General features: G+C 51.9%; 1 protein-coding gene across 1 annotated transcript in view; it reads right to left on the minus strand.

Annotated features, from left to right (window-relative positions):
• PLEKHG4 (pleckstrin homology and RhoGEF domain containing G4) overlaps positions 1 to 14,922 on the minus strand; it is a 164,157-nt gene that overhangs the window by 95,188 nt on the left and 54,047 nt on the right.

A 14,922-nucleotide genomic window follows, 5' to 3' on the forward strand; every position in this document is an offset into this window, starting at 1 on the left:
TCTGAACACCAGCGCCCAGGGTTGAGACAGGGCCAGACCCAGGAAGCAGGGCCAAAGATCAGAATCAGAGTCAGAATCCAAATGCCAGAGCCACCGGTGCAGGTGGAGTCAGGAATCAGAGCCGAGAGTCAGAACTGGATTACCAGAAGTCAGGAAGGCAGGATCAGGGCTGGTTCTGAGGCAGGACCAAGGCTGGAACAGGATGGGAACACGGCTGGGTGCAGGGCAGGATGTGGGCTGGAGCCGCGGAGGAGCAAAGCAGGAGCAGGGCTTGGGGAGACAAGCACAGGAAGGCAGAGAGTCGGTGGGCATGTGCATTGAACAGCCAGCAAGCTAGGTTTAAGAACCGGCCTGCTGGCTTCTTCCGCCAATCAGGCAGGGTGGTCCATCAGGCTGCCTAGGGTGTCAGGAGAACTGAGCAGACCCAGCTGAGGGCCGTGCTCCTGACGGAAAATGGAGTATTTCCAAGAAAAGCAGACACTTTCCGCAACTGTTGTTGTTTAGTCAGAAGCTCAATGATCAGTTGGAAAAAGTTAACAGAACAATTTTGACCAGACCGAATTCTGACTCGCAGGTTGAACGAGGCAGAAGGAGGGACTGGCTCACAAGAGGTTAGAAAGGGAAGGGCAGGCAAGAGGCTGGCAAAGGAAACTTCCCATCGCTCCCAGTCGGTTTTTGGGCTCTTGCTTGCAGAGGTGTTGTAGCCGTGTTGGTCCCAGGATATTAGAGAGACAAGTTGGGTGAGGCAGTATTTTTTTTGGACCAACTTCTGCTGGTGAAAGAGACGAGCTTTCGAGTTTACACAGAGTTCTGTCTCTCTAATCTCTTTGTTTACATTTGCACTAATAAGATGACCCCACGCTAGGAGAGGTCCCAAGAACTTTGGAGGGCAGGATCAGAATTCAAAAGGACCTTAACAAATGAGAGGATTGATCAGAAAGCAACAGCATGAAATTCAATAGACAAGTGCAAAGTACTACACCGAGGAAGGAAAACCCAAAGGCACCACTACACACTGGAGAATAGCTGGCTAGGTGTAGTTCTGCTGAAAACCATCTGGGGGTTACAGTGGATCGCAAATTGAATATGAGTCAATGTGAGGCAGTTGGGAAAACAGCCAATATCATTCCGGGGTGTATTAACAGGAGTGTGGAACGTAAGACACGCGGTAATTGCCCCCTCTAGGCCGCACTGGCGAGGTGTCACCTGGATCCTGTGTCCAGTTTTGCCCACCACACTTTCGGAAAGATGCGGACAAACTGGGGAGAGTCTAGAGGAGAGCAACAAAAATGACAAAACCTGACTTATAAGGAAAGGGTAAAAACACTGGGCATGTTTCGTTTGGAGAAAAGACGACGGACACGGGACCTGAGAGTCTTCAAATCCGTTACGTATGTTATAAAAGAGGACGGTGATCAATTTTCTCCATGTCTACTGAAGGTACGACAAGAAGTAATGGGCTTAAACTGCAGCCAGGGAGATTTAGGTTATTTAGTAAAAAAAACTTTTTAACTCTCAGGGTGGCGTAGCTCCAGAACAGGCTTCCAAGGGAGGCTGTGGAATCCCCATCACTGGAGGTTTTTAAGAACTGGTTAGAGAAATACCTGTCAGGGATGGTCTAGGCCAGTGGGTTTTTTTCTGGCGACCCAGTTGAAGAAAATTGTTGATGCCCACGACCCAACGGAGCTGGGGATGAGGGGTTTGGAGTGTGGGAGGGGCTCAAGGCTGGGGCAGAGGGTAGGGGTGCGGGGGTGAGGGCTGTGGGGTGGAGCCAGGAATGAGGGATTCAGGTTGTGGGAGGGGGCTCTGGGATGGGGCAGGGAGTTGGGGTGCGGGAGGGGGGGCAGGGGTTTGGGCTGGGGGTGCAGGCTCTGGGGTGGGGCCAGGAATGAGGGGTTTGGGTTGCAGGAGGGGGCTCTGGGCTTAAGGGGGCTCTGGGCTGGGCCAGGGGGTTGGTGGGTGGGAGGGATGAGGGCTCTGGGCTGGGGCTGAAGGGTTTGGGGTGCAGGAGGGGGCTCTGGATTTGGGGTGAGCTCAGGGCTGGGGATTGGGACACGGGCTTACCTCGACCGGCTCCCGGTCAGCAGTGCAGCGGGGGTGCAGAGGCAGGCTTCCTGCCTGTCCTGGCACCGCAGACCGCGCTGCGCCCCAGAAGTGACCAGCAGTGGGTCTGGCTCCTAGGTGGAAGCACACAAGTGGCTCTGCGCGGCTCTCGCCCGTGTGCACTGTCCCCCCAGCTCCCATTGGCCGGCAACCGGCCAATGGGAGTGTGGAGCTGGTGCTTGGGGCAGGAGCAGCAAGGGGAGCCCTGTGGCCTCCCCGCCTAGGACCCGGACCTGCTGCTGGCCGCTTCCGGGGCGCAGCGCAGTGTCGGAACAGGTAGGAACTAGCCTGCCTTAGCCGGGCAGCACCGCCGACGGGACTTTTAATGGCCTGGTCAGCGGTGCTGGCCAGAGGCGCCGTGACCTAGTCCCTTCCATTCCACGACCCAGTTCTGGGTCACGACCCACGGTTTTAAAGCCACTGGTCTAGGTGCACCTTCTCCTACCTCAGCACAACGGGACAGACTAGATGACTTCTCAAGGTCCCTTCCAGCCCTGACGTTTGTAAGATTCTATGATTCCAAGACCCTCTAACTAAAATCAAACAAAAGTGAACTCCGTTCCGCGTGGGGAGATTCGGCTATGGACACAATGCCCCATCTCACTGATATGACTAGGCCTCAGTACATTGGGAGCACATTGATTTTATGAAGAAAAACATCATTAAACCCAAGGCAAACGTGAGGCTTTTCAGATAGATAAAGGGTAGCATCTTCCCGCCAGCTTCCTTATCAAGCACAAAACTTCAAGAACCCATCTTCTGGCTTCCTAATTGACTCTGCTAACGAACAGCATGACAATCCTGACGTTTTAAATAAAGGACCAGCAGTGGCAGAAATGTGGCCCGTGACGTTAGCCCTCTGCTTCAAAATGAAGGCTACAGGCCCTAGATTACCATGCTTCATCGTTAGCTGAGCCAGGAAAGGAAATGTCTTTACACTATTCTGAATCTTCCTGTTTTAGGTAGGACCTGGTTCAGTTTTAGCTGAGAATACAGAGAGAGACATTTCGTACATCAATCATCTCCCTTAAAAGGCAAGGCCAACACGGGAAACTGCCTGTTGCAAACTGTTGCTGTTTCTGTTGCCCTCACACACACTTTCCACTGCCCACCTTTTTCCCATTTCGACGTGAAGAACCAGCAGATTACAGGATTAAAAGTTTGTGTTGGCACACAAAATTCAACCCACAATCTTTCCCTGTAAAGCAGGGGTAGGCAACCTATGGCATGTGTGCTGAAGGCGGCACACGAGCTGATTTTCAGTGGGACTCACACTGCCCGGGTCCTGGCCACTGGTCCGGGGGGCTCTGCATTTTAATTTAACTTTAAATGAAGCTTCTTAAACATTTTAAAAACCTTATTTACTTTACATACAACAATCGTTTAGTTATATATTATAGACTTATAAAAAGAGACCTTCTAAAAACGTTCAAATGTATTACTGGCACGTGAAACCTTAAATTAGAGTGAATAAATGAAGACTCGGCACACCACTTCTGAAAGGTTGCTGACCCCCACTGTAAAGAAAACGGACGCTGGCAGACCAGATGCCAGCTCTGGCCCAGGCTGCAGGCATTAGCTAAGAACTGACAAGCTTGTGGCTGGAGACCAGAGCAGGGCACGTGTATGTTAGTTCTGCTCAAAATAGGTCTGAGACTTATAAGAATGTATTTCATGTTTAGACTCAATGGAATGTTTGTAAATTGCCGCATGCATTAATCTCACTGATAATCTCTATAGCCCATGTTATAAAGTAATATTTAAATGTTTGCTCTGAAACTATAATGCCCCCCCCCACCCCTGCATCCCCCAGTTGGGAGAGAAACATTACCCAGTGTGAAATACTGGTTTGCCACAGGAAGTGTTATCTCCTGCCGAGCAAAAGAAGGCCCACAGACACCAGACAAACCATTGTGGGGCATCAGAGGACAAAAGACTTTGTTGATTGCTCCCCCCACCCATGAAGGAGAGACGTGCATGTGAACTCGTCCCTTCAACTTGAACTCTGGGGGAAGGGAATAAAAATCCCTGACAAGAAGAAACAGAATCTTTTTTGGCTGTTTGAACTCTGAACGGCCAGAGACTCTAAACGGAAACCAGAGATCTCCAGGAGCTGCCTCCTGGGTCGGCCCTGAAAGACACTTTGAATTGACAGACACTACAACTCTGTCATTCTTAGGATTTAGATGGTAACTCATTTGGGTGTATGTTTGCTTACTTCAACCTATACATAACTCTCATTCCTTTTTCCTAGCTAATAAGGCTTTAGACAGCTTATTACAAGATTGGCTACAGGTGTTGTCTGTGGTGTAAGATCTAGGTACCAACTAATCTGGGGGGTAAGTGATTGATCTCCTGGGACTGGGAGTAACCTGAATGTGGTGTGATTTTTGGTGTAAGTGATCAATTATCACTAAGTCCAGTTTGTCTGGGTAGCAAGACAGACTGGAGAGTCTCAGGAGACTGTCTGTGACTCCACGGTAAGACTGTTACAATGATCCACGAGTTCACATTTGGTACTGGCTTTGTGAAATCGAATTATGGAACACACCAACAGTTTGGGCTGTCTGCCCTGTTTCTGACTGTTTGCCCTGAGGTAGGCACTCCTGGTTGTGAGCCACACCAGAGAGTGGGACAAAAACAAGCAGAGAAAAATCCCGCAGGTGTCAGATCACTAATTAGCCTGCAGAATTCCACCGTGCGCTGGCCCAGTCCTGCTGCTCACCAACCAAAAGAGCTGCCCAGTGGCACTGCACAGCAACCAGGGAAGTCGCCTGGCCTTAGGAGAGCTTCCTAGCCCTTTGCTCAGCAGCTACAAGGGTCCATAACTTGTGTGGAGAAGACGGACATTAGGTAGCCAGGAAGGCTATACAGATTAACATTTCACAGCTGATGGGCAGTTGTTAACAGGTACAACAGCCGGAACAAGTTCTCAGCACAGGTATCACTCCCTGACTTCATTGGTCACCTACAATAGAATCAGTACATACTGATGACAGCACTTCCACAAAGAGCAGTGCCCTGCAGAGAACCTGAAAGATTCGGCAAAGGCAGCCCAGTCAGACAGAGATACGTCGAAATGACATGCTTTGTTCTGTATCAGAGGGGTAGCCGTGTTAGTCTGAATCTGTAAAAAGCAACAGAGGGTCCTGTGGCACCTTTAAGACTAACAGAAGTATTGGGAGCATAAGCTTTCGTGGGTAAGAACCTCACTTCTTCACTTGCATCTGAAGAAGTGAGGTTCTTACCCACGAAAGCTTATGCTCCCAATACTTCTGTTAGTCTTAAAGGTGCCACAGGACCCTCACATGCTTTGTTCTGTATCAACAGGGTGTAGTGGGATCATGCTACACTCCGTTTTAAGCAGAATACGGAAACATATTTGAGTTTTCTTACAAAATACGTATGCTGTTGGAAGCGTCTGTATTGCTGAAAGATGTCTGTATCTATGGAAATATCAGCATGACTGATCGGTATAAAGTATCTGCACGTACAGCACAAAGGCTTAAATTCACAAAAGTACTTCGGTGACCAAGTCCCAGTTTCAGGCTCCACTGCGATTCACAAAACTCCCCCTGAACCCTGTAGCCACCTAAACTCACTAAACTTTGCAGTAGAAGATCCCTAGCTGCCTCGGGGCCTGGACACTGCTGCCTCCCTCTTTCTAGGCATCCAGACACCGAAGCCCCAGGACGATTCACAAACCTCACTCGCGTGCGGGACACAATCCGGTACATGCCTGCTGAGTACAGCTACTGGACTGGGCTCCTTAGGTGAGTTGACACAAAACAGCTAGGACGGTGGTTGGGGGAAGGAGGAGGATCTCCCTCATAATTTTTAACCCAGGGGTTAGGGCACTCCGTGGAGATGGGAGAGCGCCCCCCCCCCCAAGTCCCCTCTCTGCATCAAAGGGGGAAAGGATTTGAACAGGGATCTACTACCTTTGAGGCGAGCACCCTAACCACTGAGCTATGGGATATGTCTCTCCTGCTGAAGCTGTTCCATGGTGGAGAACTAACGAAGGAGTGATGTAGGCCGGAGCGAGGGAGAGAAGACAACCCATGAGAATCACGGGTGGCACATACAATAGGCTGGGGAAGGTTGTGCCTCTCCAAACCGCCCTGCATGGCCCCGCCCATGCTCCACCCTGAGCCCCCTCCTGCTTGCCACTAGTGGCCCCAGCCCAGGCAGGCTGCTTCTCTTCCAGGAAGCCTGCTGGGGCTGGAGCTAAGGCAGCTGGCACTCGGGGTGGCTGGGGCTACCCAAGTCCGGGGCTGGGGAGGAGGGGAGGGCCACCCGGTGCTCTGGGGCTGGAGGTGTTCAGGCAGCTTGGGGCTGGCAGTGCGGGGGGGGCTCTGGGCTTCGGTGGGGGGAGGGTCGGGGCCTCAGGCAGAAGGGGTGGGCTAGGCCAGGGGCTAGCCTCCCTGAGCCTGTGGTTCACCCACCGCCCATGCTGAAAATGGCTCTTACCGGGTGATTAGTGGACTCACCCAGCATGCGAGAGACCCCGAGTCCACTTCTCCTGCTCTAAGGATGCTTTAATTATTTAGCCCACCGTGCAATAGCTTCAACAGCAGAGATTAGGGGAATACCCTCCCCCCTCAGCATGTCCTAGAGCCCTGTGGCTAGGGCATCCCCTTGAGAGGTAGCAGAGCACGCTTCAAATCCCTTGTTCTCCTCAGGCTGAGGGGGGATGTGAACCAGGAGTCTCCCATGTCCCAGGAGAGCACCCTACCCACTGGGCTAAAAGCTCTGTGGGAGGTCATCCTCCCCACTGGCTGCTTGTGAAATCAGTGCGGACGCCTAACCCCAACCTGTGCATCGGTGGCAGAAAGAGACGCCTGCCTGCAGCTGGATTCGGGCACCTATCTCTGTGAGCGGGGGTTCAAGAGGCGGAGCTTAGCGCACATCCCTCTTGTTGACCTGCCCCATTGGCTAGCTTAGGCAGCTCCCCGCCTCGCATGCTGGCTTTTGTGACTCGCAGCTTAAGGCACTTAATTCTCCCCATTCATTGTATGGGGAGCCAAGGCACCGAACTCAGGCTTTGTGGATCACAGGGAGTTTCTAGGCATTAGGTATTGTAACGCTCCTTTTGTGCAGATTCCAGGCCAAACTCCTTGTCCTTCAGCCACGTCATTTACTCATTTGCCATTGGAAACACTAAAGAATGTGGCATGTTCACATGGAAGAGGAACAGGTTCAGGGTCTGAAAGAGTCCAGGATCGATTTTCCATTTCTCAGCAGAATTAAAAATATCTGGCTTAGCAAATTCCATTGTACTGCGTTCCAATGAGTCACTTTCAGAGACCACCACGAGCTCGGCTTGAAAGGAAGGAAATGCACAGCTAGTGGTTGAAAATGGGATAGCCACATGCACCTGCGTCCTCTCATTTTAATTATTCCCTAAATAACTCTGGCCCTTTGATTCTCTCAATCACATTATCAGATATCTGCAGATGTTCCAACAAATTAGGTGAACAGACAGGAGAAGGTGGGTAGTACAGCGGCGGGAAACAGAGGAGAGGGAAACAGAGGGAGTTTGCCTGCGGGGAGTTCCCCCGCAGAAGGAAGACAATATAGATAGTGAGCCATCAGCTGTTGTGACCTGCACAGGATGTGCCATGTTTGTCTTTCTCCCAGAGGATAGAAGCGACCTCGTCTGTACAAAGTGCAAGCTGGTCTCCATATTGGAAGAGAAGGTTAAAGGACTAGAGACCCAAGTATCAACCCTGACTTGCATCAGAGAAAATGAAGCCTTTCTGGACAGAAGTCAGCGTTTGGTATTGCAGGCACAGCATGGTGAAGAATCAGAGAGGGCAGTGCAGAATGGGGAAGAAAATTGGCAGCATGTGACCCCAGAAGAAGAAAGAGGAGAACCCACGTACCCCCAATGCAGATAGAGATAAGAAACCGTTTTCAGGCTCTCTGCACAGTGTGACGGACTCAGGCCAGAAGGATATAGGAGGGTAGTGGAAGGCAGGTCAGAATGAGCAGGTCCCTGTTCCCTGGATAGCCAAACAAGGGCTACTCCAGGCCAATCAAGACACCTGATGCCAACTGAACCAGTTAAAGTCGTTAGGCTAATGCCGGCACCTGACCTCAATTAACTGACAAAGGCTCAGTTAAGGCTGTAAGGCTAATGGAGACAGCTGGAACCAATTAAGGTCCCACTTATACTGCTTTAAAAGCTCTCCTTTCCAGTTCTCTCGAGAGGAGCCTGGGTGGAAGGAGCTGGAGGAGAGGAAGGGGACCACGGGGAAGTGGCCCAGGGAATCAAAGCAGCGTCAGTGGAGGAGGGAAGCCGCCAACGGCTGCTATCAATAGGGTCCCTGGGCTGGAACCCGGAGTAAAGGGCGGGCCCAGGTTCCCCTCTTCCCCTCCCCCATGATCTACAGAGATCCCTCAGAGAAGGGAAACAGACGTCGGTACAGGCAGGAGACCAAAACGGAGCTCTAAGGAGCAACAGGGACTGTGGGTATTCCACCTTCCCACCTCCCAGACTGGCCTGTGATGAAAGTAGTTCAATAAGCTGTAACCTTTGCCGCCATGCTGGGAAAGGGAGGTCATATTGAGGGCCTTAGGGAGCTTCTGAGGCCACTGTATCTGCCAGGAAGCGCGGGACCCACCAACACAGGCTCGGAGCTTTGTCACAACAGGTACTCCAGCGGAGAATAGTTTGGAAGAGTCATCTGAGGGAAGGGATCAGAAGGAGACCCCATTGGCTGGAAGGCATGGGATGCAGTTTCCTAGGGATGCAGGTTCCACGACCACCACTCCCAAGAGGAGGAGACGGGTGGGGGTGGTCAGGGATTTCCTCCTACGGGGGACGGACTCCTCCATCTGCCGTCCAGATCAGGAGACTCAAGAAGTGTGCTGTTTGCCTGGAGCTAGAATTCAGGATGTGACGGAGTGTTTGCCGAGACTGATCAAGCCCTTGGACTGCTACCCCTGCCCAATTCTCCACATGGGCACCAATGATACTGCCAAGAATGACCTTGAGTGGGTCACTGCAGACTACGTGGCTCTGGGAAGAAAGATAAAGGATTTGAGGGGGGTGCATGGGGGCCATCACCCACATGCATCCGCTGCAGCCTGCAGGAGCCCCCGGGGCGGGGGTGCCAGGCCGCAGCCTGGGCAGGAGGGGCGGGGGGCGCCGCCTTTGCAGGGCTGCTGACCCCCTGCACCACGCCAGCTCCTCCATGGCTGGAGCTCGCCGCCCCTGTAAGCCGACGCTCTGGCTCTCCGGGGCCTCCGGAAGGCAGCTCCTCCCTGCCGAGCCAGGGCATCGCTTTTTGGCGCCCCCAACCACTTGGCGCCCTAGGAACTGCCTAGTTTGGCTAGTGGTTGCACTGGCCCCACCTGTACACGAATGCAAGGAGCCTGGGAAACAAGCAGGAAGAATTGGAAGTCCTGGCACAGTCAAGGAACTATGATGTGATTGGAATAACAGAGACTTGGTGGGGTAACTCACATGACTGGAGCACTGTCATGGATGGGTATAAACTGTTCTGGAAGGACAGGTGCAGGAGGAAAGGTGGAGGAGTTGCACTGTAGGTAAGAGAGGAGTATGACTGCTCAGAGCTCCAGTATGAAACTGGAGAAAAACCTGTTGAGAGTCTTTGGGTTAAGTTTAGAGGCGAGAACAACAAGGGTGATGGCGTGGTGAGCATCTGCTATAGACCACCAGACTAGGAGAATGAGTAGACGAGGCTTTCTTCGGACAACTAACAGAAGTTTCCAGATCACAGGCCCTGGTTCTCATGGAGGACTTCAATCACCCTTATATCTGCTGGGAGAGCAATACAGCAGTGCACAGACAACCCAGGAAGATTTTGGAGAGTGTTGGGGACAACTTCCTGGTACAAGTGCTGGAGGAACCAACAAGGGGCCGTGCTTCTCTTGACCTGCTGCTCACAAACAGGGAAGAATTGGTAGGGGAAGTAGAAGTGGGTGGCAACCTGGGCAGCAGTGACCATGAGATGGTTGAGTTCAGGATCCTGACAAAAGGAAGGAAGGAGAACAGCAGAATACGGACCCTGGACTTCAGAAAAGCAGACATTGACTCCCTCAGGGAACTGATGGGCAGGATCCCCTGGGAGGCTAATATAAGGGGGAAAGGAGTCCAGGAGAGCTGGCTGTATTTTAAAGAAGCCTTAATGAGGGTGCAGGAACAAACCATCCCGACGTGCAGAAATAATAGCAAATATGGCAGATGACCAGCTTGGCTTAACAGAGAAATCTTCGGTGAGCTTAAACAAAAAGGAAGCTTACAAGTAGTGGAAACTTGGACAGATGACTAGGGAGGAGTATAAAAATATTTCTCGAGCATGCAGGGGTGTAATCAGGAAGGCCAAAGCACAATTGGAGCTGCAGCTAGCAAGGGATGTGAAGGGTAACAAGAAGGGTTTCTACAGGTATGTTAGCAACAAGAAGGTCAGGGAAAGTGTGTGACTCTTATGGAATGGGGGAGGCAACATAGTGACAGATGCTGCTTTTTTTGCCTCTGTCTTCACAGACAAGGCACTGGGCAGCACAACATGTTGAGAAGGTGAGCAGCCCTGAGTGGTGAAAGAACAAGTGAAGGACTATTTAGAAAAGCTGGACATGCGCAAGTCCTTGGGGCCGGATGCGCTGCATCCCAGGTGCTGAGGGAGTTGGCGGATGTGCCTGCAGAGCCATTGGCCATTATCTTTGAAAACTCGTGGTGATCAGGGAAGGTCCTCGATGATTGGAAAAAGGCAAATATATTGCCCATCTTTAAAAAAGTGAAGAAGGAGAATCCGGGGAACTGCAAACATTCAGTCTCACTTCAGTCCCTGGAAAAATCATGGAGCAGGTCCTCAAGGAATCCATTTTGAAGCACTTGAAGGAAAGGAAGGTGATCAGGAACAGTCAACATGGATTCACCAAGGGCAAGTCATGCCTGACCAACCTGATTGCCTTCTATGATGTGATAACTGGCTCTGTGAATATGAGGAAAGCTGTGGACGTGATATACCTTGACTTTAGCAAATCTTTAGATACGGTCTCCAACGTATTCTTCCCAGCAAGTTAAAAAAGTATAGATTGGATGGAATGGAAATCTGATGAGGTTCAACAAGGACAAGTTCAGAGTCCTGCACTTAGGATGGAAGAATCCCATGCACTGCTACAGGCTCGGGACTGACTGGCTAAGCGGCAGTTCTGTAGAAAAGGACCTGGGGATTACAGTGGATGAGAAGCTGGATATGAGTCAGCAGTGTGCCCTTGTTGCCAGGAAGGCTAATGGCATATTGGGCTGCATTAGTAGGAGCACTGCCAGCAGATCGAGGGAAGTGATTATTCCCCTCTATTCGGGACTGGTGAGGCCACATTTGGAGTACTGTGTCCAGTTTTGGGCCCCCCACTACAAAAGGGATGTGGACAAATTGGAGAGAGTCCAGAAGAGGGGAACAAAAATGATTAGGAGGCTGGGGCACATGACTTATGAGGAGAAAATGAGGGAACTGGGCTTATTTAGTCTGCAGAAGAGAAGAATAAGGGGGGATTTGATAGCAGCCTTCAACTACCTGAAGGGGGGTTCCAAAGAGGATGGATCTAAACTGTTCTCAGTGGTGGCAGATGACCGAACAAGGAGCAATGGTCTCAAGTTGCAGTGGGGGAGGACTAGGTTGGACATTAGGAAACACAATTTCAATAGGAGGGTGGTGAAGCACTGGAATGGGTTACCTAGGGAGGTGGTGGAATCTCTATCCTTAGAGATTTTTAAGGCCCGGCTTCACAAAGCCCTGGCTGGGATGATTTAGTTGGGGTTGGTCCTGCTTTGAGCAGGGGATTGGACTAGATGACCGCCTGAGGTCTCTTCCAACCCTAATCTTCTATGACAGTACTTTTCTTCTGGCAAAAATAGGAGTATGTAACCATCCATCCCCTGAGATGCAGTGCGATTTGAACACCAAAATATATTGTAGTCTATACTCTACAGTCTAGGCAATAGGGCCTTGAGGCTAGGATACTGACCTAGGACTCAAGAGTACAGGGTTTTATTCCTAGCTCTGCCATTGGCCTGCCGGGTAAGAAAGTCATTTTAATTTCTCTGTGCCTCACTTTCTCCATCTGTAAAATGGGGATAATGATACTGCCCTCCTTTGTAGAGTGCTTTGAGATCTTCTAATTCACAGATTCCAAGATCAGAAGGGACCATTATGATCATCTAATCTGAACTCCTGCATAACACAGACCAGAAAACCCCCAAAACAATTCCTAGAGCATAACATTTAGAAAAACATCCAATCTTGGCTTAAAAATAGTCAGTGATGGAGACTCCACCACAACCCTTGGAAAATTGTTCCCAGTAGGAGGAGTGGGGAGAAGTAGGGTTACCATATGTCCGTTTTTTCCCGGACATGTCCGGCTTTTCGGCAATCAAACCCCTGTCCGGGGGGAACTGCCAAAAAGCCGAACATGTCCGGGAAAATGCCGGCTGGGCACTTCCCCTCCCGCGGCGGCTCTGCTCCTCCCCTGACTCTTCAGCTCTTATTAAGAGCCGAGCTGCCCGAGCGCTATGGGCTTCAGGCAGCTCCCTTGCCTCCAGACCCCAGCCGCCGGCCGGGCACTTCCCCTCCCGGGCTCTGGCGGTGCAGGGTCCGGAGGCAAGGGGGCTGCCCGAAGCCGGTAGCACTCGGGCAGCTTGGCTCTTAAACAGAGCCGAAGAGTCAGGGGAGGAGCAGAGCCTCCGGCCACGGCGGCTCTGCTCCTCCCCGACTCTTCGGCTCTGTTTAAGAGCCGAGCACTACGGGCTTTGGGCAGCCCCCATGCCTCCGGACCCTGCGCCGCCGGAGCCCAGGAGGGGAAGTGCCCGGCTGGGGGCGCAGGGTCTGGGGGCTGCCCGGCAAACCGTGAAGCCGGTAGCGCTCGGGCAGCCCTTTTCACGTGGCTGGGAGTGGGAGGAGGGGGCGGGGAAGGGGCGGAGTTGGGGCGGGGCTGGGGTGGGAAATGGGCGGGGCCAGGGCCCCGTGGAAGGTCCTCTTTTTTAATTTGTTAAATATGGTAACCCTAGGAGAAGAAACCCAACTGGTTTGAAGAAGGAGCTTGATAAATGTATTAACAGGATTATACAACGGGATACCTATGATACCAGGGAACTGGACTCAATGACCCAAGAAGGAGGCCCCTTCTAGTCCTATGTTCTGATCACCCCAGCTCCCTAAGAGCATTGCTGATTTCTAGGAAGTCTGTCATCTGAAACACAGCTATGTAACACACAGAGCCCAGGGCCTCTGCAGCACTTCAGAGCCCTGAACCAGGCACCAAGGTGCGACACTAAGGGCTCGGCTACACTTGCGAGTTACAGTGCATTAAAGGAGCCCCGGGCGCACTAACTCGCTCCCCATCCACACTGGCAAGCCACGTAGAGCGCTCCTGGTACTCCACCTCGGCACCCCCGCTGGAGCGCCCCAGCATCAGTGTGAACGAGGTGTTGCGTTACTGTGCTCTGATCGGCCTCCGGAAACGTCCCATAATCCTCTTAGGTCAAGTGGCCACTCTTGTCATTGTTTTGGATATGCCCTTTGAAAGCTCCGTTTGACAGCCGGCTGCTTATCTGCTCCGAGACAAAGCAACCGTTACTGTGGAATGCCGTGAGTGAGAGAGAGAGAGGCGCGGGGGGGGTGGAGTCTGCTGCTGTCTGAACTTACAAGACAGCATGCTGACATGCTCTCAGCCCCCCAAAAACCCACTCTCTCTCCCCCCACATACACACTCCACTCCACCCCACCCCCCAGGTGAAAAGCACGTTGCAGCCACTTGCATGCTGGGATAGCTACCACAATGCATTGCTCTCTGTGGCCGTTGCAAAAGGTGCTAATGTGGCCATGCCAGTGCGCTGTCAGCTGTCAGTGTGGACAGACTACAGCGCTTTCCCTACTGCGCTCTCCGAAGGCTGGTTTAACTCACAGTGCTCTACATCTGCAAGTGTAGCCATGCCCTATGAAATGAAAGACACTCCCTTTCCCAGGAGCTGTGAATGTTACCCCTGCAGCACTGGGAGCAAGAGCACAGCACCAGGAGATACTCCCTTGCCCCCGGGGCTAAGCATGCTGCCTGAGCACAGCTCCCAACTCCACCCAGCTTTAGAAGGAAGAGAGGAAACCCATGACTCAGCCCTAGCTCTCTGATGTGAGAGAGCAAAGCACCACCCAGCCAACTGGCCTCTCTGCATGCACAAGTGTCATTAAAATCTCATCCTGGGTTCATTCAGAGTCTGTTTGAGTGGACACCCTGAGGGGCCAAAAGGCCAGTGCAAAGAGGCACCTGCTTAGCCATGATTAGTTGCAGCTACAACTCATTATCTTGTTTGGATTTCTAACAACAGATGGGAAATAAGTTCTGATCAATGTCAACACAATGCACTTGGTTTCCAGCTGACTGACATGAAAGCCTTTGACCTGAAACCATATTAAGTTACAGCATGTCTGCTTCCAATCATTCACCCCCCTGCCAGATCAACAGCAGTACGCGTTCCTCCCAACAGCACGGACATAAAGCGCCGCCCTCCTCCTTCAGGGACAGTCCCGCCAGCCACAGCCCTGGCCTTTCTGCTTCACTTCCAATTCATCTTTGAAAGTGACGGTCCGCTGAGTATTTCATGCAGCTGATGAATGAAAACAAAGTCTTGATGCCAACAGAGACACTCGCCAGAAATGTGGTGGCACATTCTGATCAGAGTTCCGTGGACGGCACTTACGGGCCTGGGGACAAGGCTCTCAGCAGTGGCTGAAAGGAGTGCAGCTGTACAAAGTCAAGGCTCTGGCTTTTCCTGAGGGCTGGGAAGTACAGGCA

This window comes from Malaclemys terrapin, chromosome 14, assembly GCF_027887155.1.
Source record: "Malaclemys terrapin pileata isolate rMalTer1 chromosome 14, rMalTer1.hap1, whole genome shotgun sequence".
NCBI classification, from domain to species: Eukaryota; Metazoa; Chordata; order Testudines; family Emydidae; genus Malaclemys; species Malaclemys terrapin.